Consider the following 25,123-nt stretch of genomic DNA (forward strand, 5'->3'; position numbering starts at 1 on the left):
CAGGAGCATGCAGCTAGTGGCACTGGTAGGCGGCGCAGCCAGGCATGAAGGACCGACTGAGTGGGCACTGGGCCTGGGCCAAGTCATATAACTGGGGTAATAGGCAGAAGTTAGAACTAAGTGGAGTGACATTTTACACCTTTTAATAGCTGCCCGTCGACAGTCACTCGAATCTCTTCTCTCCGCAGGGGGTGGGTGGGACGGGAGTCGGACGGAGCGTAGCAGGTTCTTCTGAGTCTGACTAACTTTCCCGCCACTCGCTGCTGCTGTAGTCTGTAAGTGTACTGCGCTCAGCTCTGCTAGTCTCGGCCTGGGGGCGTGCTGATTCCGACGTTAGAGTAGACGTCGGTCGGTGGGTGGAGTCGGAGACAGCGCATTCAGAACAAGCAGGAGGAGATATAGCTAATGATGGGTGGGGGCAGCGCAGCGGTGCCGCGGACTCTGTTTTTAAAGCTGTGACGTAACGAAATATACCGCGGTATTAGGAAACGGCGATATCGCCATATCGCCGTTTTTTTAATACCGCGGTATATCGAAAAACCGGTATATCGCCCAACCCTAGTCCCTCTCCTTGTGGCCTATATCAGTAAAATGTTTTGGGACTGGAAGATCCATCCGGTTTTTACGGATGGTGTAGCGGTGCTGGTTAATTCTACTTTTGAAGTCCCATGAGGTCTCTCTAATAAATAAATAAATAAATACCGTATTTTTCGCCGTATAAGACGCACCGGCGTATAAGACGCACCTAGGTTTTTGGGGAGGAAAATAAGAAAAAAAATATTTTTAACCAAAAGGTGTGCTGTGGGTTTGGAACTAGGTGGTCTGTGGATGGCACTATTACTGGGGATCTGTGGATGACGGACACTGTTATGGGGGGAACTGTGGATGACTGACACTGTTATGGGGGGAACTGTGGATGACGGACACTGTTATGGGGGGAACTGTGGATGACAGACACTGTTACGGGGGGGATCTGTGGCTTTCACTGTTACAGGGGGATCTGTGGCTGGCACTGTTACAGGGGGGGGATCTGTGGATGGCACTGTTATACATGTGTCATCCACAGACCCTCCCAGCCCATAACTGTGCCATCCACAGATCCCCTGCCGCTCCTGTATACTAATATAATATGTCTTATTCAATTAATAGTTATTAAATATGCCTCTTTATTCCTAAAAGTACCTTAAATCCGAAGCGCTTCAGTACAATGCCGGCAGCCGGCGTGGCGCGTCACTCACTGACGTCACTTGCCTGCGCCGCCTGCTTCATTCATAAAGTATGCGGCGCAGGCACGTGACATCAGGGAGTTACGCTGCCGCCCGCCCAGCCTGCATACTACTGAAGCGCTAAGGATTTAAGGTACTATTAGGCATAAAGGGGCATATTTAATAACCATTCATTGAATATGACATATTTTATTAGTACACCGGAGCGGCGGGGCGGGCCTTTAGTACAGTGACTGCACCGCCCCGCCGCTATTGCCGGCCCCAGCTCCTCCTCCCAGTCCCTCCCCGAGTCCTCGCTCTCTTTACATCGCTGCCAGTGATGTAAAACTGACTGCATTCGCCGTATAAGACGCAGGGGCATTTCTCCCCCATTTTGGGGGAAGAAAAAGTGCGTCTTATACGGCGAAAAATACGATATAGAGATATAGAGATATAGATATATATATATATATATATATATATATATATATATATATATATATATATATATATATATATATATATACTCAAAAAATTAGCATATTGTGATAAAGTTCATTATTTTCTGTAATGTACTGATAAACATTAGACTTTCATATATTTTAGATTCATTACACACAACTGAAGTAGTTCAAGCCTTTTATTGTTTTAATATTGATGATTTTGGCATACAGCTCATGAAAACCCAAAATACCTATCTAAAAAAATTAGCATATTTCATCCGACTAATAAAAGTGTTTTTAATACAAAAAAGTAAACCTTCAAATAATTATGTTCAGTTATACACTCAATACTTGGTCGGGAATCCTTTTGCAGAAATGACTGCTTCAATGCGGCGTGGCATGGAGGCAATCTGCCTGTGGCACTGCTGAGGTGTTATGGAGGCCTAGGATGCTTCGATAGCGGCCTTAAGCTCATCCAGAGTGTTGGGTCTTGCGTCTCTCAACTTTCTCTTCCCAAGATCCCACAGATTCTCTATGGGGTTCAGGTCAGGAGAGTTGGCAGGCCAATTGAGCACAGTAATACCATGGTCAGTAAACCATTTACCAGTGGTTTTGGCACTGTGAGCAGGTGCCAGGTCGTGCTGAAAAATGAAATCTTCATCTCCATAAAGCTTTTCAGCAGATGGAAGCATGAAGTGCTCCAAAATCTCCTGATAGCTAGCTGCATCGACCCTGCCCTTGATAAAACACAGTGGACCAACACCAGCAGCTGACATGGCACCCCAGACCATCACTGACTGTGGGTACTTGACACTGGACTTCAGGCATTTTGGCATTTCCCTCTCCCCAGTCTTCCTCCAGACTCTGGCACCTCGATTTCCGAATGACATGCAAAATTTGCTTTCATCCGAAAAAAGTACTTTGGACCACTGAGCAGCAGTTCAGTGCTGCTTCTCTGTAGCCCAGGTCAGGCGCTTCTGCCGCTGTTTCTGGTTCAAAAGTGGCTTGACCTGGGGAATGCGGCACCTGTAGCCCATTTCCTGCACACGCCTGTACACGGTGGCTCTGGATGTTTCTACTCCAGACTCAGTCCACTGCTTCCGCAGGTCCCCCAAGGTCTGGAATCGGTCCTTCTCAACAATCTTTCTCAGGGTCCGGTCACCTCTTCTCGTTGTGCAGCGTTCTCTGCCACACTTTTTCCTTCCCACAGACTTCCCACTGAGGTGCCTTGATACAGCACTCTGGGAACAGCCTATTCATTCAGAAATTTCTTTCTGTCTTACCCTCTTGCTTGAGGGTGTCAATGATGGCCTTCTGGACAGCAGTCAGGTCGGCAGTCTTACCCATGATTGCGGTTTTGAGTAATGAACCAGGCTGGGAGTTTTTAAAAGCCTCAGGAATCTTTTGTAAGGCCTCGTTCACACTTCAGTGTTTGGTCAGTGATTTGTGAGCCAAAACCAGGTGCAACTCTAAACACAGAACAGGAGCAGATCTTTCCCTTCTACCTCATGTCTGTGGAGGATCCACTTCTGGTTTTGGCTCACAAATCACTGATGGAAATCACTGACCAAACACTGAAGTGTGAACGAGGCCTAAGTGTTTAGAGTTAATTAGTTGATTCAGATGATTAGGTTAATAGCTTGTTTAGAGAATCTTTTCATGATATGCTATTTTTTTGAGATAGGAATTTTGGGTTTTCATGAGCTGTATGCCAAAATCATCAATATTAAAACAATAAAAGGCTTGAACTACTTCAGTTGGTGTGTAATGAATCTAAAATATATGAAAGTCTAATGTTTATCAGTACATTACAGAAAATAATGAACTTTATCACAATATGCTAATTTTTTTAGAAGGACCTGTGTGTATGTATATGGGTATAGGTGGGGGTATAGGTGGGGGTATAGGTGGGGGTATAGGTGGGGGTATAGGTATGATTTTTTTATTGGGAGAGTGTTCTGGAATCTGTTTTTACATATTCACTATTGGCTCACTATAATGGATGTTCGGTGTTTAAATTGTGCTTTATGAACTTAAATGATCATGTTGGAATTCATTAATAGTAATTGTTAGCTACTGTAATTCTGTTGCCAATACACCATTTATTTTGTCCCTTGGCGACCTGTTGCCATGGGAACCTTCCCCGTCTGCCACAGCTGAGCAGATGGGGAAGGGGAAAGAGGGAGGCTCCCTCCCTCTGTGACCCAATCCTGTCTGGGGGCTGCGAAGGCACAGCAGCCCCCCGATGGGAGAGGGAGGGAGCTACCTGACTGTTAACACTTTCCATACAGCGGTCCGTACGCACATTATAGCACAGATGTCAGCCGTTTATACCAGTGTCAGCAATGTGCTGACACTAGTATACCCACTGGACACCAATGAATATTCAAGAGGAGGCGGGCCAGGGATCGCGATCCTGCCTCCCGCACCACATGCAACCACCCACAGCATAAAATCATTCAGGGGTGTGGGGGTGAAAAAAATCTTTATTTTGGGCATTTTAAAGTTTCTGATCCCCTCGGTCAGGGACCGCGGGGATCAGAAACTGCAGAAAGCGCTGCAAACCGCAGGTCTGAATTGATCGCCGTTGACAGGATGCCAGTTGAATGATTTCATTGGGCATCCTGTTCCAATTAACCTTCGCAGCACCGCAATTGCGTTTTAAACTCATGACGTACCAGTACGTCATGTGTCCTTAAGGACTGGGGGAAACATGCCATACCGGTACGTCATGTGTCCTTAAGGGGTTAAAATTCCCAGTCCGCCCATGGGTGAGGGTTGGCCTCGGCATATGAGTGTACAGCGAGATTTTCAGTTTCACTGCTGGGTGTGGGAGCAGGCCTGCTATTTTCTGGAACCTTCTGTTGTGGAGATAAAACTGCGGTCTATGGTGATGGTAACTGTGGTGAACATAACCTCGCCACTGTGTTTTGGAGGGGCCTGTTTGCCAGCCTCTTGCCTCAGGATTATGGCCCATATACTAACTTTGAAGAAGACAGACCGGCCGCACAGCTTAAATCTGTGGAAGTGGTTTGAGCAGGAAAGCCATGCTTGCGGCCGGCCAAATGTGACTTCCATGGAATTTGGGAACCCCTGCTCGGATCTGGGTGATTTTTTGGATATGTTCACCCAGATCAGAGCTATCCATGGATGTATACATTATGGGGATATGTGGGGTTTTGAGGTGTTTTCTGTGTTTTGGGGAAAAGTGTGGTTTCGGTCTGTGAGTGATTAAGTTAGCTCATTATGTTTGGTAATTATATCACAGGCAGAGCCCAATGTGTTTTGGTAATTGTATTTTGTTGATTACCTTAAAGACAATGCCCAGTGTGTTTGTTGATTGCGTCACAGACAATGCCATTGAGTTTGTTGAATAGGGTTAGTTTTGTGTTTAAACTGTACAGGATTGGCTGCTATGTCCTGTCCTCAGTATGTCATGTGTATATAAGGCTACTTTCACACTAGCGTTCGGGCGGATCCGTTCTGAACGGATCCGCTCATAATAATGCAGACGGAGGCTCCGTTCAGAACGGATCCGTCTGCATTATATTAGCTAAAAAAAGCTAAGTGTGAAAATAGCCTCGGACGGATCCGTCCAGACTTTCAATGTAAAGTCAATGGGGGACGGATCCGCTTGAAGATTGAGCCATATTGTGGCATCTTCAAACGGATCCGTCCCCATTGACTTACATTGTAAGTCTGGACGGATCCGCACGCCTCCGCACGGCCAGGCGGACACCCGAACGCTGCAAGCAGCGTTCAGCTGTCCGCCTGTCCGTGCGGAGGCGAGCGGAGCGGAGGCTGAACGCCGCCAGACTGATGCAGTCTGAGCGGATCCGCTCCATTCAGACTGCATCAGGGCTGGACGGAAGCGTTCGGGTCCGCTCGTGAGCTCCTTCAAACGGAGCTCACGAGCGGACCAGCGAACGCTAGTGTGAAAGGAGCCTAAGTCAATGCTGTGTGTTCAATAAAGTTGAACTTGAACATGTGTATGGGGATTGCTATATGTGTATACTCCCGTGGCTATTACTCCTAGCTCTTGTAAGAGCTGTTCCTGTGGTGGTGTCGAGCGGAGTGCTTGGAGTCCTCGGGAGGCACTAGGAGCATCTATCAACGGAGGCATGAGGTTGGGGTGCCAGGAGATCCTTTACAGTAACATGTTGGCAAAAACTCATTCCTAGCAGTTTCCAATTTGTGCCTGTGACTGCTTCTACTGGACTAAGCCACTCCTGGTCTGGCTGGCTGGCAACTGGACAGTAGTGTGGGAACAGCTGGCACAGGAGTTTGTTGCCACTGGTTCTGTTAACTCCTTACGAACAGGTTTTCCACACTCCTAGCTTTAATGTAAAATGTGCCGAGATCACTTGCACTGCTTTCATGAAGTGCCTATTTCTCGTACATTCCATTGGGGGACACAGACCATGGGGTATAGCTTGGAGGTATCACTAGGAGGGATACTATGCAAAAAAGGAGCTCCTCCTCCTTGGGCTATACCCCCAGGCTCCACCAGGAGGACTTCAGTCTTTGCTTAGTGTCCGGTAAAGGAGGTTGACACTGACTCTTCTGTCTGTTATTTTTTTCCAGATGGGGACGCAGGTCAGCACTGCGCTTTCCTGGCCCCCGTGTAGTGTCTGCCACCGTCTTCTGACGTTCCCAGGCTACCTCCCATTCCCCCAAAAGAAGAAAAGTGGGTCCGGGCTCGACCTGTCAGCTCTGGCATCCCACCATCTACTGGGACACCTGCTGCCACTCTCCACCAGAGCACTGTTCTCCTAGGTATGGAGTCAGAGGTCTGAAGAGGTGCATCCCTGCTGGTCCTGGAATCGTGGGAGAAGACTGCAGGATCAGATAAGTATTGCCTGCATCCCTTCTACCCCCTCCCCCTTTCTCACTTTCACTCCTGAGGCCGCCTGGGTGAGCTGGAGAAGGAGTCCTTCTGGGGGCATGTTTCCTCTTGGGGGTTAGCGATCGTCCCTCCGTTTTGTTGGAGCACGGAGAGTATCGTGATCTCCTATGCGGGCACAGCTGCCTCTCGTTACGGCGCCAATCCTTGGATCCAATCTGGGCTCACGGCCGCTGCGCTTATCACACCACCCGCGGTAGCTCGCTCCTCCCACATCCCTATTAACCCCTGCTACGCCGCTTTTGGCATCAGGGTTCTGCTGTTATTCAAAAAGCACGTGTGCGCTCTTTTCGCGCCAGTATGACGCGTCCGGGTGGGGCGGAGCCTCTGCGTTCTGCTCTGGCACTTCCTCACTCTTGCTAGGTGGCAACCGTGCAGCTCCTCACACGTGTGACTCCTCCTCTGTTCCTCTCTGCCGGAGGCTTTCTGCTGTTGCCTCGGTGGTAGGACTCATTCAGCTCTACTTTTTGCAGCATCTGGTAGGAGATCTTTTACTTTTTTGGATAGCAATCATGCTTAAACCTGGGGTCCCCAAGTCTGTCAAGGCCTCTTCTCAGGCCCCACTGGGGTCATGTAAAGTGTGCCTTCTGCCTTTCTGTTGCTGGTACCTGTGACTCGTGCCCTGCTCCTGGACAGGATCATCCTCCTTCTTTTGCTCAGCCCAGTCCCCCCTCTGCCCCTGCGGAGCCAGCTGTACCCGCCTGGGCTTCCGCCATGTCTAGTGCGGCCGCGGAACTGGCCTTAGTTGCCAAGGCAGCCATGTCCTTTATGGAGCGTATGGCAGCTACCAATTCCGTAGCACCCACCACTCCATCTCCTCTCAGTGATTCTCACAGGGGTTGCCTGACCACTAAGAGGCAGCGTGAGCATTCCTCCTCGGATGACTCCGCTTCTGCCCCCCCCCTCCCCCTTTGAGGCATGTCCAGACAATTCCCCCTCTTTCAGGGAGTGCAAGTCCGAAGGGGAATTGTCCGGCTCAGACGAAGTCGTGGAGCGGGAACCCCTGCCTAAGCTTTCCACCATGGTAACTGACTTGGTGGCGGCTGTCCGTGACACCTTTAATATCCAAGGGGATTCTGCTCCCTCCACTAGTCGGGAGTAATCCCTTTTTCCGTCCAAGAGACCGGAGTCTGCTGTGTTCCCCGTCCATGAGGAATTTACAGCGGTCATATCGAAGGCTTGGACCGCCCAATTCTAAAATTTTCGTCCACCAAGCGCATGGATACGCTTTACCTTTTTCCTTCTGACACTGTGGAAAAGTGGACTTATTCCCCTAGATCGTCCGGTGGCCAGGTTAGCCAAGAACACAGCCCTTCCTGTTCTAGGCGGCTCCTCTCTACAGGATGCTCTGGGCAGGCGCCTGGATTCGCTTTCCAAGTCCATCTTCTCCCTGGCAGGCATGTCTCTGCAGCTGGCCTTTGCATCTGCTTGGGTCGCCGAAACGCCCTTTCGGCGTGGTTGCAGCGCCACCACCAGGAATTGGCGGAGCAGGATGCCCCTGCAGACACTCTGGATTTCATACTCCAAATGTCTCAGGCTTCCAAATTTCACTGTGAGGCTTCTATGGACATCGGTTCCCTCTTTGCCTGTATTTCGGCCCTCTCGGTCATTCAGCGCAGGGAGGTCTGGTTGAAGGTGTGGGATGCCGATGCTTCCAAGTGTTCCCTCGCTAACCTCCCCTTTGAGGGGTCCAGGCTCTTTGGGGCCCAGTTGGACGAGTTAATTTCTGCTGCAACGGGGGGGCAAGAGCACTCATCTACCCCCAACCCAGGTTCAAGCGCCCTTTTTGATCTCGGGCTTCAGGTTCCCGGTTCCAGTCCTTTTGCTGCTTCTCCACTGCCAGAACGTCGGTGATTTCGTCAGCTGGGGGATCCCAGGACTCCCGCAAGAAGCCTTTCTTCAAGCCCCAGCCCTCTTGGCGACCGTGGGCGCAGTCGGCCCGTCCTGCTGCTCCCAAGCAGTCTTCTGCATGAAGGGGTGCCCCCACCCCTTGCGGTGGGGGGTCGCCTACTCCTTTCAGCAGGTTTGGAGAGCTCACGTTAAGGACGCCTGGGCTCTGGAAATTGTAACGTCCGGTTACAAGATGGAGTTTGCGTCCAGTCCACCGGGACGTTTTTCCCCTTCTCGTGTTTCGGGGGATCCAACCAGGGCCTCGGACCTCCTTTTGGCGGTCTCCTCCCTCCTGGACTGAGGTGTTATTTCCCCCATTCCCCTGGAGGAACAAGGCACTGGTTTCTACTCAAACCTGTTTAGTGTTCCAAAGAAGGAGGGGTCAGTACGTCCAATCTTGGATCTGAAACGTCTCCAGTTTCTACGGGTGCGGAAGTTACGCATGGAGTCCCTCCGCTCCGTTATTGTTTCTCTACTTCCAGGGGAATTTCTCGCGTCTGTGGACATTCGGGACGCCTACTTGCATGTCCCTAATGCAGAGTCTCGCCAGCGATTTCTGCGCTTTGCCATCAGGGGTCGTCATTACCAGTTCGTCACCCTTCCTTTCGGGTTGGCGACCGCCCCTTGAGTTTTTACCAAAGTCCTAGCGCCTCTCATGGTGCTTCTTCGCACCAGGGGCATTTCTTTGTTGCCCTACCTGGACGACATTTTGATAAAGGCCCCGTCACTTCCACAGGCCGAGGACAGCGTCCAAATCACCGTTCAAACTCTAGAACGGTTCGGTTGGCTGATCAACCTCCCCAAATCCTCTCTCCTGCCCTCCCAGAGACTCTCCTTTCTGGGCATGGTCTTGGACACTTCGGTTTCTTAGGTATTTCTTCAGGATTCATTCAAAGTCCTCCCAGATTCAGCTGGCAGTGTAGCTCCTTCTGCGCTCCACTATTCGGGAGTGCATGCGGGTTCTGGGCCTTATGGTCGCCTCCTTCTAGGCCATACCGTATGCCCAGTTCCACACTCGACCACTGCAACAGATGATCCTTTACCTCTGGGACAAGATCTCTCGGGGTCTGGACGCTCCTGTCAGTCTGTCCCGGCAAGTTCGGGCATCTCTCCCTTGGTGGCAGTCTCCCCTGAATCTGACGTCGGGAAGGTCCTTCCTTCCGTTCTCCTGGACGTTAGTCACCACCGATGCCAGCCTCTTCGGCTGGTGCGGCGTTCTCCAAAACCACACAATTCAGGGGGTCTGGTCGGCGGAGGAATCCCGCCTCCCGATAAACATCTTGGAACTGAGGGTGACTTTTCACTCCCTCTCCCATTGGACTCTTCTCCTTGCAGCTAGTCCTGTGCGGGTTCAGTCAGACAATGCCATGGAGGTGGCCTACATCGATCATCAGGGCGGCGATGCGGGAGGTGGAGAGGATACTCCTATGGACTGAGTCTCATGTTCCAGTGTTGTTGGCGGTGTACATTCTAGGAGTCGACAACTGGACGGTGGATTTTCTGAGTCGCACCACAGTGGATCCAGGCAAGTGGTCTCTACATCCGGAGGTTTTCGAAGACATCTGCCACCGATGGGGCCTTCCGGACGTGGACTTGATGGCGTCCCGGCTCAACAACAAGGTGCCTGTGTTCCTAACTCGTGCTCTGGACCCGCAGGTGTACGGGGTAGACGCGCTGGTGTCTCCATGGCAGCAATTCAGCCGCCTCTGTCTTCCCTCCACTTCCTCTGCTACCGAAGGTGCTACGCAAGATCGAGGCGGAGGGGATACCAACCGTTCTCATCGCCCCGGATTGGCCTTGCCGCGCCTCGTTCTCCGTCGCTCGAATGCTGGCGGATGTTCCATGGCCTCTTCCTGACAGAGGATCTCCTGTCTCGGGGACCACTCTTCGACCTAAATTCACGGCTGCTGCGTTTAATGGTGTGGCTGTTGATACCTCCATCCTGAGGAATAGGGGCTTCTCTGATGCGGTAGTGAGAACCATGATCAGGGCTCGGAAACCGGCTTCCTCACGGATCTTTTATCGCACCTAGAAGGCCTTTCTGACCTTTTTGTGAGAACTTGGGTTTCCCGCCCCTTTTTCTCCATCCTGGTGGTGCTGTCTTTTCTCCAGTAAGGCCTTGAGATGGGACTGTTGCTGAGTTCCCTGAAGGGTCAAGTTTCAGCCCTGGCTGTTTTATTTAAAAAAAAAAAAAAAGGTCCATTGCTCTCTTGGGTCCCGTGAGAACTTTCCTGCAGGGGGTGGTGCATTCGGCCCCTCCGTATGGTCCCCCATTGCCCCCCTGGGATCTCAAATCACCCTCCAGGTGGCCCCCTTTGAGCCTCTGAGGGAGGCCTCGCTGACCATGCTCACCTGGAAGGTAGTCTTTCTGGTGGCCTTAACTTCCATCAGGCGGGTTTCAGAGCTGGCTGCACTTTCCTGCCAGGAGCCTTTTCTGGTCTTTCACCAAGATAAGGTGGTTCTTTTTGCCCAAGGTGGTTTCTCCCTTCCACCTTAACGAGGATCTTGTCCTACCCTCCTTTGTCCTTCTCCGGCAAACCCCAAGGAACGCGTTCTCCATTCTCTGGGGACGTCGTCGGGGCTCTGAAGGTGTATCTGGGGGCTACCCAGGGGCTCCTTCTGCCGTTCGGATTCTCTCTGTGATTCCCGAGGGGCCTCGTAAGGGTCTGGCGGCTTCCAAAGTCACTGTGGCGAGATTGATCCGCTCGGCTATCGCTGAGGCTTATCGCGCTCGTGGCAAGGTTCCCCTGTCTCGAATTACTGCTCACTCCACTAGGGCGGTGGGAGCTTCCTGGGCTAGACGCAATCGTGCCGCTGCATTACAGTTGTGTAAGGCGGCCACTTGGTCGTCCTTGCATACCTTCACGAAGTTCTATCGGCTGCACTCGCTGGCCTCGGCTGATGCTGTCCTTGGGCGCAGGGTATTGCAGGTGGTGGTGCCTGTTTGATGTTTTTTCTCCTGGCGGTGTTGTTTTTTTTTCTTTTTCCCCACCCCATGGACTGCTTTTGGACGTCCCATGGTCTGTGTCCCCCAATGGAATGTACAAGAAAACGATTTTCACACACAAAAAAACAAACAAAAAAAAACTCACCTGTAAAATCTTTTCTTTTTCTATTGGGGGACACAGCTCCCGCCCTTTTCTGTTTTCTCGTTATACACCTCATGGTTTACTCTGTGATGGTTTCCATTGTGTTTTTTCATGATCTCCTTCTACTGCTTTTGCAACGACAGAACTCCTCCTGGTGGAGCCTGGGGGTATAGACTGAGGAGGAGGAGCTTTTTTTTTTTTGCATAGTCTCCCTCCTAGTGATACCTCTAAGCTATACACCTTGGTCTGTGTCCCCCAATGGAAAAGACAAGAAAAAGATTTTACAGGTGAGCTTCAGAATCATTTTTTTTTTTTTTTTTTTTTGTTGTCTCCTCTGGCATGTGGTAAGTGCCCAGAGGAGCAGGACAACTCCTGAGAATTAGTTTTACTTCAGCAGTGGGCAGCCTGTGCTTATCTTACAGAGATAAATTGAAACTAAACCGATTTGGAAAGTCTTACATCATATGCTATCTTTCTGAGTTTGTCTGAAGTGACAGGTCATCTTGCAAATATGCAACTCATGTCAAGTTGTGTGAAGGTTAATTGTGGCCACGTTAGAGTGTGGATAAGACTTTCTAAAGTCTCATTTTTTTTCCGCTAGTACTGTGAAAGCACCCCTGTTATAGTAACAATTCTGGGGTATCTACAATGATTCTATGGTGTGCCATTCCCTCCTTATTCCTCAGACGTTATGAATGAATTGTTAGCAGGTTGCAATGAAGTACAGATGGGAGTTACCAGTTGGGCTGTTGCAAAGTCTGAAACTATAAAATCTTTGCTGCTAGTCTAGTGTCACTCACGTAGAGACCCCCCAAACTGATAGCACACATCTGGGCCAGTAATACAAACTGCATGCATGTCAAGTGCAGTCACAAATCCTGTTTAAGTGGTTGTCACTTCAGCAAATGGCACTTATCATGTAGAGAAAGTTAATATAAGGCACTTATTAATGTATTGTGGTTGTCCATATAGCCTCTTGCTGGCTGGATTCATTTTTCCATCACATTATACACTGGTTGTTTACATGGTTACAGCAACCCTTTAATCCAGGAGCTGTGGCTGTGCGTGTGCACTGTAGGGATAAAAGCTGACCTATGTGCACTCCACGCTCTTGGCCACTGGAGAGGTCAATACTTTTTTTTGATACTGTGTAAGTGCAGTCACCACTGCTGGATTGTAGGGTGGTCATAACTCCTTGATACAAACCGTGTATAATGTGATGAAAAAATATGGACAAGCACAGTTCATTAGTAAGTGCCTAGTATTAACTTTCTGTACATGATAATTTTATTTGCTGAAGTGAGAACACCTTTAAAGCCACTCATTGTCCTAAACTGTATATACGAGCTCAAAAGTAAGCAGAGTATCCATAGCCTTTCAGAAGTATTTCCAACCTGCTGTGTTGGCCTCTGAATTTGACCTTGAGGGGTCTTATTTTATTTGGTTCTGGGTTATTTTATAACTTTAGATGTTGTGTATTCTCCCAGGCGCAGATCTCATTTGGATCTAGGGTTTGCCAGGCTCTTGCAGATGGATCTACCATCACACTGGGAGGAAACTCGAGCTTGGTCCTGGATCCAGCACTGGATGCTTCCAAGGGTAAGTCCTTCACTTTGCAACATAGACTTTAAAAGGTGTTTTGGCTTTGAAATTTTGCATACAGTTGTTGGGGGACAACAGCTATCATTATCTAGTGCAGAAGATGACTGTGTTGGGGTATAGAAAGGGCAGGAATGGATACGCAGAAAACTAGCTCCAGAAGATGCCATCTTTTGATTCCATTTAGCTGCACCTGGCATGGAAGGAGTTGGGACTCCACAGCAATTCAGTCCATACAATCATTGTGCAGAATTTATTTATGTCTTAAAATGGATCTCAGACGGAAATGTTTATTTTATTTTTTATTTTTTCTCTGATGGTTCAGAAAAAGGGAAAAATAAGGTGTGAACTCTTACTTACTCTTCAGGTGAATCGGCCCTTTCTGGTAGCATTACAGAAAGTATGACGCATTCTAATAGTGTTAACTATAAAAATGATGCGATCTGAATTAGTCTATTAAGAAATCGCAGGTCCGACTAGTCGACTGTCAGTAAGTCGTGTACTGTAGTGGCCAGTCCGAAACAGCAAATCCCAGAAAAACCACCCGTAATAAGTAAACTTTATCATTACGAATAAAATCACCTCTTTTGTGCCCCACACTTGGCAGAAGTGGGTATAACAGCAGAAGGAAGAATACCTCTCCCTAATATCTATCCCTTTTCTGTTGGGCACTGACTGACAATTTAATGACTGTCACAATAGGGGCGATCCTGTGTCAAGGAACTCCTGCAATCCTTAGGACTCCCCTGGCCCAAAAATATACAACATCTCCAGATAGTAACAATAAAGGTCTCTTTAAATAGTCGTGATGGTCAAAGGTGGCATAGGTCAGGGATGGCAAACCTGCGGCGCACCAGTTTTTGTAAAACTACAATTCCAATAATGCCCTGCTGTAGGCAGTGTGGGCGTGCTGGGAGTAGTGGTTTTGCAAGAACCGGAGAGCCGCAGGTTGGCCATCCCTGGCATAGGTTGTAAAATGAACATCTATGGTGTGATTATCACAGACATTACTTCCACTACAATTCATATTTTTTCCTTGCGCCTCCCCAAAAGCACTAAGCAGGAGGATACCCCGCCTCCCAAGGACAGGAAACAACGTGGAGAACAATCATTTAAAAGCCTCCTCCCCTTTTACCTTCTCCAGTTGTTTCCTGTCCCTCTGGGGATGAAGTGGAAAATAGAGCAGGGGTTCCCTCCTGCTTTGGAAGATGTCATGCAGCTTTTTTTTTTCCTGGGTCGGTCTGTCCGTTCCTCTGGCTAAAAAGTCAAAAAGGCTGCAGCAGAGTGCCGGGGTCCGGTGCGAGATGGCAGCCCTGGGCAATACCGTGCCTCCATGCGGGGTAGCTAAGGGAGGAAGCCGGTATTACGAGACTCGAGGACTGAGTCTCGCGAGAATAGGTCACATGGGCACGCGTCGGCGTGCGCACAGTGACGCGCAAGTACTGCTGAAAATGTCGGCCGAACAAAGAATGGCGTTCCTCATCAGCGTGGAAGCATCGGTGTGTTGGAGCAGCCATGTCCCTACCTGCTGACATGTCCGCAGGCCCTCCAAAGGCCCTAAGCCCAATAAGCCTCCTTCTTAGTGATGAGTTGTTGTTTTTTTGCAAAGTTTCTTTTGTACACCATTGGGGTTTCATGGTGAAGGTTCCCACTTGAGTTAATCACTCCAAAGCTGTTCCTGAAGGGGTTATTTTTAAGTTGAGAACCTTCATTAAAGAAAAAATGTGCCATCTGTAAAAAGCTTGCCGCTCACATAAAGAAACCCCTTATCTAGAGATGTACAGATAAGATTATGGTTGAAGAGACCCCATCCTTAGTGGACAGCCTGAAATTAATTATTAAAGAGGCTCCACCGTTGAGGCTAAAATGGCGGTGATTCCTCAGAGACCCTCTACCTCCACATCTATTCCTGACACACCTCTGGATGTTGATTCTGACTTTGAAGGAGAAGTCTCCTCCGATTCTGACTGTTTCTTCAGATGATGAATCGGGTAGACCCCCGTGTTCTATTGAAGACAGATTTGTTCCTAAAAAGTATCAGAGCTACCACGAACATTGAGCAGTTAAGAGCCCCAGTTAATTCAGGACCAGATGCTTGAAGGTCTGGGGGATAAGAAAAGACGTGTATTCCCAGTCCATGAAAATAAAGAAATTGATTGCAGACGAATGGAAGGACCCTGAGAGGAGATCAGGAGTCTCTAGGGTATTCAAATGAAAATACCTTTTTAGTGAAGGTGATTCGGCCCATTGGGATAAAACTCCCAGGGTAGATGCCCCAGTGGCCAGAATATCCAAGTTCTCCCTCCCCTTTGAGGATTTAGGCCTCTTACGGGACTCTATGGATAAAAAAAATGTGTATTTTCTGAAGTCTTGGGAAACATGTACCTCCATGTTAAGGCCCAGTATTGCTGCAACCTACACTGCCAGGACCCTGTCTTTCCCCAGTTGTCTCCATGACACCACATCCTGAGATTGACTGCCTTCTGATTGGACAGGAAAAACAGGTTTAAAAACCCCACCCCCTCCCTCGCCAGTGTTTTTCCTGTCTCATCAGGATAGGAAGCCGGAGAGGTGTATGGAGCTCTAGCTGGGCTCACCGGTTTTTCCTCCATGACAAGCAAAGTTCTGATCTGCAGGGCAGCTCTCCCTCCTCCTCTACATTAGCCCTGGGCTCGGGTGCATTGCAATATGCCTTCCTGCGAAGATCCTCTCTGCGGCGGTCCAGGGGGACTTAATGCAGAGGGGAAAGAAGATTATGGCGCGGGTCAGCACTATGATGTGTCCCGGCGGGTGGTGTCAGACGCAGGGGGCGGAGCCAAAGCGTCATGACGTCAATAACCTGCACCGCACGTCCTGGCATGGCAAATAAAGCTATAAAAACCCACAGGACCTGCAGAATGGTGCCCTGCACAGCGCTGCTTTCCCTATCAGGAGTGCGCCTCTGGAAAGCGGTTGGGAGTCGAGATGAGCACCCCCCCCCCCCCCCCCCCCCCCTCACGCCGGGCTCTGAAATAGAGCCTGCAACAAATCCAGGTACTGTGAGTAGCCTGCTCTCAGGCACATGACTATGTAATGCTGGGTTGGTCTGCTCATCCTTCCCCTTACCTTTCAGGGAGAAAAGGATTCAGCTACTACCACTAAGAAAGCCAGGAAATGTGGTATCTGCTATAAAAGACTGTCCAATACAGGGACTAAACCCCTTTGTAAGGAATGCACATCCAATGTTAAATCAGAATCTTCCAGCTTCCTTGAACATAGTAACATGGTACATAAGGCCGAAAAAATACATTTGTCCTTCCAGTTCGGCCTGTCATCCAGCAAGTTGATCCAGAGGAAGGCAAAAAAAAACTGAGAGGTAGAAGCCAATTTTCCTCACTTTAGGGGAATAAAAATTCCTTCCCGGCTCCAATCGGGCAATCAGAAAAACGATCCCTCTCTAGTAGCTATATCCTGTAATATTACACTCCAGAAATGCTTGAATTCCTTTATTGTACTCACCATCACCACCTCCTCAGGCAGAGAGTTCCATAGTCTCACTGCTCTTAGCGTAAAGAATCCTCTTCTATGTTTGTGTACAAACCTTCTTTCCTCTAGACGCAGAGGATGTCCCCTCGTCAGTCAGTCCTGGGGATAAACAGATGATGGGATAGATCTCTGTACTGACCCCTGATATATTTATACATAGTAATTAGATCTCCCCTCAGTTGTCTTTTTTTCTAAAGTGAATAACCCTAATTTTGATCATCTTTCAGGGTACTGTAGTTGCCCCATTCCAGGTATTACCTTAGTTGCCCTTCTCTGTACCCTCTCCAGCTCCATGTCTGCCTTGTTCACTGGAGCCCAGAACTGTACACAGTACTCAATGTGTGGTCTGACTAATTTGTAAAGTGGTAGTACTGTTCTCATCACTGGCATCTATGCCCCTTTTGATGCAACCCATTATCTTATTGGCCTTGGCAGCAGCTGCCTGACACAGTTTTTTGCAGCTTAGTTTGCGGTTTATTAGAATTCCTAGATCCTTTTCCATGTCGGTGTTACCGTGTGTTTTACCATTTAGTATGTACGGGTGACTTGCATTATTCCTTCCCATGTGCATAACTTTACATTTGTCAGTGTTTAACCTCATCTGCCACTTATCTGCCCAAGCCTGCAATCTATCCAGATCCCTCTGTAGTAGTATACTGTCCTCTTCAGTGTTAATTACTTTACACAGTTTAGTGTCATCTGCGAAAATTTATATTTTACTATGCAAGCCTTCTACAAGATTATTAATAAATATATTGAAGAGAATAGGGCCCAATACTGACTCCTGAGGTACTCCACTAGTGACAGTGACCCAATCGGAGTATGTACCGTTAATAACCACCCTCTGTTTTCTCATTGAGCCAGTTACTTAACCACTTAGATGTTTTTCTCCCAGTCCGAGCATTCTCATTTTATATACTAACCTTTTGTGGTAGTGTCAAACACTTTGGAGAAGTCCAGATACACGACATCCATTGATTCGCCGCTGTCAAGTCTAGAACTTACTTCCTCATAGAAACTGATCAAATTAGTTTGACATGACCGATCCCTCACGAAGCCATGCTGATATGGCGTTATTTGCTTTTTTTCCGTTAAGATGCTCTAAAATAGCATCCCTCAGAAAACCTTCAAACAGTTTACCCACAACAGATGTTAAACTTGCCGGCCTATAGTTTCCAGGCTCTGTTTTTGGACCCTTTTTGAATATTGGCACCACATTTGCCATGTGCCAATCCTGTTGGACATTCCCTGTCAGTATAGAATCTGCAAATATCAGAAATAAGTGTCTGGATATGACATTACTTAATTCCCTTAGGATACGGGGGTGTATGCCATCCGGTCCTGGCGATTTTGTCTATTTTAATCTTTTTAAGTCGCTGTTTTACTTCTTCCTGGGTCAGACAGGGCACTTTTTTTAATGGGGAATTTATTTCAACATTCAGCATTTCATCTGACAGTTTATTTTCTTCAGTGAATACATTGGAGAAAAAAATATTTAACAGCTTTGCTTTCTCCTCGTTGCTCTCTGCGATTCCCCCCTCATTACTCTTTAAAGATATTGAAAAGTAGTTAAAGAGGAGGTTCAGTTGGCCTTAACATCTAAAGAACCAACACTCCAAAAAATCACTCCTCCTCAAGACATCCGCAGAAATGGTTTACTTATTTCTGATTCTGAATGTCTGGCAGTTTCAGACTCTGAATCAGTGCAAAAACAATTTGCATCCTCAGATGAAGATGGTGAATATAAACTATTTTTGTTCAATTCGGATGACGTTGACGAGCTGATCAGAGCTACCATTCAAATGAAAATACCAAAGAAACCTAGGTCAACACAAGAGATTTTTGGGGGCCTAGGAGAAAGTAAAAACGCGGTCTTTCCAGTACCAGATAATGTCCAAAAGTTGATATGTTCTGAGTAGGAGAAACCAGACAAAGGATCCTTTATTCCAAAGGGGATTAAAAGGTGTTACCCGTTTAGCCCAGATGACTTCACTGACTGGGAAACCATCCCTAAAGTAGACGCACCAGTAGCTAAGGTGGCTAAACATACAGCTCTACCCTTTGAGGATTCAGTACAACTAAAAGACCGGTTAGATAGGAAGGCAGAACGTCTTTAGAAAAACCTTGGAGGCAACAGCGGCCCTTCTCAAACCAGGAGTAGCTTCAACCTGTGTAGCTAGAACATTGAACTTATGGCTAGAGCAACTAGAAATCCACCTAGTCAATAAAACGCCACGTGACCAGATATGGGAGAGCTTGCCCTTATTGAAGATGGCAACCTCTTTTTAGCAGACGCAGCAGCAGAGTCTGTCAAATTGTCTGCTCGTACAGCCGTTTTATCCAACATGGCGAGACGGGCTCTATGGCTCAAAGCTTAGTCAGGAGACATTGCTTCCAAAAATAAACTAATGGCGCTCCCCTTCCACGGTCAATGTCTTTGGAACGGACCTTGACAAAATCTTAGCGAATGCTACTAATAGAAAAAGGGGATTTCCAGAAGAAAGATACAAACTAAAAAGGCAGTTTTTTCGTGACCAACACTATCAACCCGAAAATAATAAAGATAAAGGGAAGTCCGGAAGGTGGAGCTATGCAAAAAAAGGCAGGGGAAGAAATTTCCTTTTCAACCCCAATCTAGCAGAATCCTCCACGAATACCAATGACTCCATACCAGTAGGGGGAAGGCTCAGCTCCTTTCAAAAATCTTGGGAGCACATAATAAACAGTGTGGATATTAAACATGGTAAAAGAGGCTTACAGAAAAGAGCTACTTTCTCCCCCTCCGCAAAATGTTATTACTACCCTTCCTACTGGTACCTTAAAAAATCGATATCAAAGATATGTTAAGCTTGGCTGCAATAGAACCTGTCCCAGTAGAGCAGATAGGACTAGGATTCTATTCCTGTCTCTTTATAATAAAAAAAACTAACGGGAAATCCAGAGTTATAATAAATTAAAAATACCTTTACAAAGGTAATGGCGGAAGCCATAGAGAGTCTAAGAGTAATCTGCGTGAACAATTATCTAGAAGACCTGTTAGTAGTTGCAGACAACAAAACTCTTCTAGAAGTCCACCTCCAGACGGTCTTGAACTATCTCCAGGGCCTAGGTTGGATAATCAACTGGGAAAAGTCAGATTTAATCCCAAACAGGCAAAAGATATTCTTGGGCATAACTCTAAATACAGTCTCCCAAAAATCCTTTCTTCTGCCTCAAAGTATAAAAACTTCAAACCACGCAAAGGAACTTCAAGAAAGTAAACTTCTGCTCCATCCGACAGGCAGTAAAGGTGTTAGGAAGCCTTTCTGCATGTATCCAAGCAGTGGCCTGGGCACATTTTCACCTAAGACCACTTCAAAAATCCATTCTCAACAAGTGGAACATGTCTCAAACGACTCTAGAAAAAAACACGAATATTCTAAGATCAAAAAGTGAAGAATTCCCTGAATTGGTGGCTCAAAGAGACCAACCTAAAAAATGGGGTATTTTGGGCCCAAGAACAACCCTTAGTAATTACAATGGATGCGAGCCTCCAGGGTTAGGGAGCATTATTTCAAGGGGACTCCTCCCAGGGGAAATGTCCAAGTTACATGAAACATCAATCTTCAAACTTCAGGGAACTGTGGGCAATCTGGGAGGCATTGAAACTAGGGGTGGGCGATATAAATGTGTGCCACTAACATACCATGGCAGCCAGGACTTCAGTAGCACTGCTGGGATTCTGATCGGAACTGCCACCAATGATGGGGGAGGGGCCCTGCCACCAATGATTAATACTGGGGAGGGAGGGGGGGGGGGTTTAAGTTACCAGAGGGGACTGATAAGAGGGAGAGGCTGGGGGGCACATGAGAGGCTGGCTGTTATGGTCAGCTCCCTGCTGTTGTGTGCACAGGGCAGCAGGGAGAGTGTAAAGTCCTATTCACCCTAATAGAGCTCTATTAGGGTGAATATGACAAGGGTTCTAGCCCTTAAGTAAAAAAAAAGTTTAAACACCCCCCAAATATAGAAAACAATATTGTGCTATATATCGCATATCGCACATTCTTAAAATTATACCGCAGTATAGATTTTAGGCCATATCGCCCACCCCTAATTGAAACGCACAAGTCTGATCTCAGGATGCCATGTCAAAGTATATTCGGACAATGCAACAGCAGTGGCCTTCATCCAGCACCAGGGAGGCACAAGACACTGTCTACTACAGGGCCTATCAAACAAAATGTTCTCCTGGGCAGGAAAAAATATACAGTCACTATCAGCAGCCCACCTGAAAGGATCTCTAAACGATCAGGCCGACTGAGTCGCCACATGTTGGACCTGGGAGAATGGAAGTTATCCCCGGAGGTTTTCCAACTAATCACAAGGAAATGGGGCAGACTGACAGACCTATTTGCGTCCAGAAAAAAATCACCAGTTGTCAATTCTTCTCCCTCAACCCAAGGGATTGTCCTCTGGCAGTGGATGCTTTCAACTAAAACTGGACGACTAATCTAGTCTACGCATTCCCTCAGTTTCCACTGATCCCTAGAGTTCTCCAGAAATTTCTGAAGGAAAGATGTACGTCCATTCTGATAACCCCCCTTTGGCCCAAGAGGAGTTGGTTTGCACTGTTAAAAGCCTTCCGCATAGAAGCCCCTCTCCTACCTCTGAGGCCAGACCTTCTAAGTCAGGGACCCATCACTCACCCAGAGCTATTGGTGTTAAAGTTGTCAGCCTGGATTCTGAAGAATCCACTCTGTTGAACCTAGGGTTATCCAAAAAAGTAGTGAACACTTTACTCCTAAGCAGGAAACAAAGCACAAACGATAAATATTTGAAAATATGGGAAAAATTTGTTGGTCAGGAAAATCCTTTGACCAGTTCAAGCCCAATATCCCACTTATCTTGGAATTTCTTCAGAAAGGTTTAGATTTTGGACTGTCCCCTAATACCCTTAGGGTCCAAGTGTCGGCGCTAGGAGCCTTATAGAACACCAGCCTCACAGAACATCCCTGGGTAAGTAGATTTCTCAAGGCAGCAGATGGGATCAGACCCACGATCAAAAACATGGTAGCTCTTTGGAATCTCAATACGGTGCTGGCCGGCCTGACTTCTGGTCCGTTTTCCCCATCAAGTGGCTTATTATCAAAACTATCCTCTTAGTGGCAATAACATCGGCTAGAAGAGTCTGAGCTGCAAGCCTCTCCAGGTGAAACGTACGTCAAGGTGCAGCTTTTGGTCACACGCTCTGGGTCCAGCATATCATGGGTAATACATGTTTTGTTGTTTTGCTCAGTTAGTTGTTACATTTCTTTTTATATCTCTATTGCCACCTGCACTTGGCACACTTGCCTCTGTCTGTATTGTACAGTTCAATGGCTATGTGCATATCTTATGCGGCCATCCCAGGTTTTTTGGGTGGGCTAGTTTGCCTTGTGCTATTTGTACATTTTTTTTCATTTATCTTTCTGTGCATGCAACATGTATACCAGTACATATTACTTTGAGTGAACCTACAGTTTTCACAATTTTCATGCTGATGTATACCTAGGGCTGTGACATCTTTTTCCCTGACAGTTGGGTGTTTGGGAGAAAGGTTGTATCTGACCTCCTTACATGAGGCCCCCCCCCCCCCCCTCCTGTACACTTGTGCCTTTCGTTTCATATATTGTTTGTGATCATGTCTCAATAAATTACATATATTTTGTGTGTCTCCCACTTTTCTTTGTGGTTATTGGTTCTGTTTTTGGGTTGGCTCAGTATTATACTAGACCCCAGTGTAATCTATACATTATATGTGAGTTTTTCCTTATAGGTTGGTCTAACTTGTCCATTCATTAACCTTTTTTTTTTTGGGTGTTACATAACAAACTAGTACTTAAATTAGAGCCTACGTTTCTCCCAAAGGTGGTCTCTACCTTCTATAGTTCACAGGACATTGTACTTGTCATTTTGCAACAATCCAGAAAATTAACAAGAAATCTTCTACCACACAGTAGACGTTCGGAGAGCAGTCATAAGATATCTGGAAGCAACCAGACAGTGGAGATTAGACAATCTGTTCGTCCAGTTTTCAGGTCCCAATAAGGAGAAAAAAGCGGCAAAAAGATCCATCTCCAGATGGATAAGATTAGCTATCTCTGAAGCATATAAAGTCGAGGGGAAAGAAGCCCCTGCTTCCCTGAAAGCACATTCCACAAGGGGCATGGCCGTCTCCTGGGCGGAAAAAGCTTCGGCCTCTTTACAGCAAATTTGCAGAGCAGCAAATTGGAAAAGAATTCATACCTTTACCAAACATTACAAATTGGATATCCTTGCCAACGGCATCTTGGGTTTTGGATGTAAAGTCCTCTCTGCAGTGGACCCCCCCCCCCCCCCCCCTAATAATTCTTTGATTTTTGCTCAGGATGTGGTGTCATGGAGACGACTGGGGAAAAGAGTATTACACTCACCGGTAATCCGGTTTCCTGGAAGTCTCCATGACACCACATGCGTCCTACCCTTTAGATACTTAATTCAAATTTTTTTTTTTCCTGTTATAATATCCTTGGAGGGAGGGGGTGGTGTTTTTAAACCTCTGACTTCCTTCTGATTGGACAGGAAAAAACACAATCTTGGGATGTGGTGTCATGGAGACTTCCAGGAAACCGCATTACCGGTGAGTGTAATACTCATTTATGGTTATCTCAGAGGAACACTTAATTGCAGGTACTCCTGGATATCCTGACCTCCCTACCAGTGTTGAAGCAAGATACTAGTTCCTTATCAAATGCCTCTGCTGACTTGGTCAAGCTTTCGGCCAGATCAGCAGCCCTGTCTAACTCTGCCAGAACGTCTGTTTGGCTAAGGTCCTGGTCTGGGGACAACACTTCAAAAAGCAAGCCTTGTAGTATTTCCTGTGAGGGGGACAGGCTTTTTAGTTCAGCATTTAGATGACCTCTTGGACAAGGCATCTGATAGAAAAAAGGGCTTCCCATCAGAATCCATTATTTTTTTTTTTCCTAGCATCGCCGTTCCTTTCATACCCAAAGAAAAAGCAGGCCTGACCAAAAAAAAGAGAACTTAAGCTCCTGGCAGCCCTCAAGAGGCAGAGGAAGGGGTTTCCTATTTAACGCTGACAAATCCACCAAGCAGCCAAATCAATGACTCCAGAGAACTGGTAGGGGGAAGACCATAAAAAAATTTCCTTTTAGCTTGAGAAGGGGTTTCACCCAAAATGTACCACACGGTGGTGTTAACACACCCCTATCTGATCAGCACAGTATGATTTTATGATTTATGACGACCAGTGTCATACTTGTAACAAATGGACTCGTATACCAAGAGAAACTTAGGATCTTCTGTTATCAAACAAGCTATAACAATAAAATACAAATTTGCAGGAAAATAACGGTTATCCCTTGACTGTTTTCCTATGACCAATCAAAAATATATGATCTTAATATGATAAAATATTCAGCTCGGCAATCAGACTAAGGAAAATAACTTTCTAAGGGTTTAGTCCTCTTTTCAAATGTCAGATCTTCCATTAACAATATGCATCTTTGCTAAGAGAATAATCAGCATTATGGAGGCACCTAAGACTATATATCACCACAGTATGGGAACTCTTGGCTATATACTGAGAGAAATCTTATTAATATCATGAGTAGTAAACAAAATATACGTTACCGGGTCAAAGGTAGTCAGAGTTCAGATGGGACCAGTTCTGAAGAACTTTCCTAGTAATCCAAAAAGAATAATCAAAGTTTCTTTTTGATTGAATGAATCAATGGATATATGGATCTTTTTTCCTCTCGTTCTCCCTTGCTACCCCTCACACGAGCATCGGAACTTGTTTTAAAATGGCATTTACTCTTCCCAGAAATCCAATTAACAAACTTACTTGTTTCTATACCTTCTACAATACCTTCTAAATGGTAAATACATGGTATGACATATGTATATGTGTATGTATGTGTGTGTGTGTGTGTGTGTGTGTGTATATATGTGTGTGTATATATATATATATATATATATATATATATATATATATATATAATATATTCATACACACATCGATACATTGTTACACATAAATACATTATATGAATTATTGATTAACATATGTTGTAAATTAAATAAACCTGAGATCTCAACAAACATGTCAAATGCAAAAAATTCAAAATGGAAACAGTCAATCAACAATCGGTTTTTTTCAGGACTGTTTCATGATAACTCTTGATTTGGCGGATGCCTATTATCACGTTCCCATTCACAGCAATCAGAAATACCAGCGTATAATTTTTTGATCTAAAAAACCTGGAAGATCGCCTGACCATCTAGTTTCAGGTCCTCCCTTTTCGGACTTTCATCTGTCACCCGAGTTTTTACAAGGATTGTGGCAGAAGTTTCTTACATCAGCAATAGATCCTATTTACACCCTACCTAGAATATTTTCTGATCACTGCTCATTCATCAGATTCTCCTAAAAAAAAAATCCAGTTAGTC

The 25,123-nt window shown here is 46.6% G+C and overlaps 1 protein-coding gene across 1 annotated transcript in view; it reads left to right on the forward strand.

Annotated features, from left to right (window-relative positions):
- The window catches only part of MKNK2 (MAPK interacting serine/threonine kinase 2), a 126,714-nt gene that overhangs the window by 37,349 nt on the left and 64,242 nt on the right, over positions 1–25,123 (forward strand). The window contains exon 2 of the mRNA XM_044305792.1: positions 13,018–13,129. The gene's annotated coding sequence lies outside the window, so the exon portion shown is untranslated. The remainder of the gene's footprint in view (positions 1–13,017; positions 13,130–25,123) is intronic.

This window comes from Bufo gargarizans, chromosome 1 (genome assembly GCF_014858855.1).
Source record: "Bufo gargarizans isolate SCDJY-AF-19 chromosome 1, ASM1485885v1, whole genome shotgun sequence".
Lineage (NCBI taxonomy): Eukaryota > Metazoa > Chordata > Amphibia > Anura > Bufonidae > Bufo > Bufo gargarizans.